The 2571-nt window shown below is 42.2% G+C and overlaps 1 pseudogene across 1 annotated transcript; it reads right to left on the reverse strand.

Annotated features, from left to right (window-relative positions):
• Positions 1–258: 258 nt before the first annotated feature.
• LOC311105320 (vesicle transport protein SEC20-like) lies at positions 259–1544 on the reverse strand (annotated as a pseudogene). The gene is made up of 4 exons: positions 1456–1544; positions 1143–1264; positions 902–1004; positions 259–432 (listed from the first exon to the last, which is right to left on the reverse strand). The product of its transcript is annotated as a vesicle transport protein SEC20-like (transcript).
• Positions 1545–2571: the final 1027 nt, after the last annotated feature.

Below are 2571 nucleotides of genomic sequence, written 5' to 3' on the forward strand. Positions count from 1 at the left end.
AAACAGCTGATATTTCCTTCCATGACGGACGAGTAATGTTTAAAATAGGCTTATCCCGAAGGCCATTACTACTGTGTGTGTGCACAAGTCTTTAAATGTTGATATGGATTTACATGTATCCACCTGCGGCAGGTAGGAATGATTAATAAGCAGTATATTTACCTGCCAATAGTTATCACAACTCACTTATGTCATAAATTAGTTACTCTAACAAAAGCTGCTCTAAAAGTTACTTAGTTTAAGTTAGTTGTGTCTGGTCTAGAGGAAAAATAATATATTCTTGAGGATGTAGAAGAACTTGGCGAGGAAGAGTGCAAGAGCAAGGAAGATGAGCAGTTTGTCAGTGAGCTCCCTGCGGTTGTACTTAGTGATGAGCTTTCTCCCCAGCTGGATGGTTCCGGTTTGTCTCCGGGACCGCCTGAGATGAGGTTGCTACGGAGTCCACCCTGGGCTTTGGGTCTGGACATATCAAATAGCCTCCTGTCAGCTGCTTGTTTTTATTTGAATAAAGCAACTGAGAAACAAACAGGCCTGGGTCCTCCAATTTGAGGGCTTTTGGTGGAACCCCCTCAATATTGTTCTCACCAGTGGTGTAGTCAAAGGTAAACACACGCAAATGGCATTTACACACCTTTTTTATGTTGCTCAAACGTTTTCCCACCTATTGCAAACAAATGCATTGTAAATATAGGGAGTATTACTTTATTCACTGTGAAAGGCGATCAGCGTTTACCCACTTTTTACCATTACAACACTGGTTCTCACTCATCTAGTTCTTTCAGATTTGTAAACAGGGAGCTAGGGGACGGGGTTAGGGGCTGAAATTATAAACACTACTGTCATCTCAGAAACACAGACTCCTATATGATTCACTCTCTGTACACTAGGGGGAGCCACTCACCCAGCGTGGTCATGGTTTCCTCGCTCTGCATCACCTGCTGTGACATCATCAGGCTGATGCTCATCAGGCTCTCTGTGATGTCACTGGACGTCTGGGCCAGCACCTGTTATTTTTTCCTCCAATCAGGAAGGTGACCAAAGACATTCTACATCTTCATAGTAACAGATAACAATAAGACAAGACACAGTGAGTGAAATAAGGGAACGACAATGAAACACTACAGAGAAGAGTATCTAGAAACAGACAATATCTGTTTACCTTTGTCTAAGTCCACTATCGCCTCCATAGAGAAGAGATTCCTTCTCCAGGTTGTCTAGGGACAGTTTACTGGCCAGGTTGGCCTTCCTCCATGCTGTCTGGTTACTGCAGGGATAGAAAACATACCGTTTCATTAGGATGCTTGCGTACAGTTTATGCACTACTACTATATGTAAAGGTCTAAGGAAAACACCAGAAAACCATTCTAATGGAGACGTACATCCTACTACCTACTACAGACTGGATCCAGTACTGAAGCAACAGCAGTATTCCACACTCCTACCGTGCTCTCTTACCTGAGCATCTGCTTGCGGTGTCTCTCCACCTCACTGAGTAGAGCCAGCTTGACTGACTCCTTGTCCTGCTCCCTCCCCATCTGATCTAGGTCCTGTCAAACACTGTTCATTTCGTCAACAATAACTATGACGAAAAATACTCATCAAGTACCTATTTTTCCTGACTAAAACTATGACGATAACGAGACGCCCTGGAAAACCCCCATAACTATTACTTTTCATTTTAGTCGACAAAAAATGTGTCGAGTCAAGAATTCCACGTGAGACTAATGGACATTTAATTTAACATGAAAGTCCTTTTAATCCGTTTTGTTCAATCAGAAACATGAATGCAGAATATTTCATGCAATCCACTCATTGGCAGAATTGACATCTTTCTGTTACGCGGTCTGATTGAGCTGATCTGCCCGGCTCTCCCACACAGCTCCCAGGTGGTCACTTCAGACACTCGTCAATCTTCTGAACTGATGTGAAGCCAGGACACTGGTCCTGTTACCAACCTCAACTAGAAACAATGTTTACTCTCTCTCTCTTACTTTCATGTAGGCTATTTTTGCTTTGATCACATCAAAGCTCTATTTCCGCTGTTATTCATTCATCGGTGTTGCCGCTCTCGCGTCCAGTTTCTACTGGAAAAACGAATGCTATTTGTTGAATATTAGACGTACAGTAATACTTCTGGCATTTTGTAAAGCTCAAATCCGCTTTTCGATGAAACCACTGTTATTTAACCCCTTGACAGTTACAATGGGAAGAAAATCAGAGCTGTAAATTGTTTAACCTGTAGCCAAGGCTTTATAGCCTACAGTGAGGGGAAAAAGTATTTGATCCCCTACTGATCTTGTACGTTTGCTCACTGACAAAGAAATGATCAGTCTATAATTTTAATGGTAGGTTTATTTGAACAGTGAGAGACAGAATAACAACAAACAAAGTATTTGATCCCCTCTCAATCAGAAAGATTTCTGGCTCCCAGGTGTCTTTTATACAGGTAACGAGCTGAGATTAGGAGCACACTCTTAAAGGGAGTGCTCCTAATCTCAGTTTGTTACCTGTATAAAAGACACCTGTCCACAGAAGCAATCAATCAATCAGATTCCAAACTCTCCAGCATGG

Source organism: Coregonus lavaretus (genome assembly GCF_964263955.1).
Source record: "Coregonus lavaretus genome assembly, chromosome: 29".
Lineage (NCBI taxonomy): Eukaryota > Metazoa > Chordata > Actinopteri > Salmoniformes > Salmonidae > Coregonus > Coregonus lavaretus.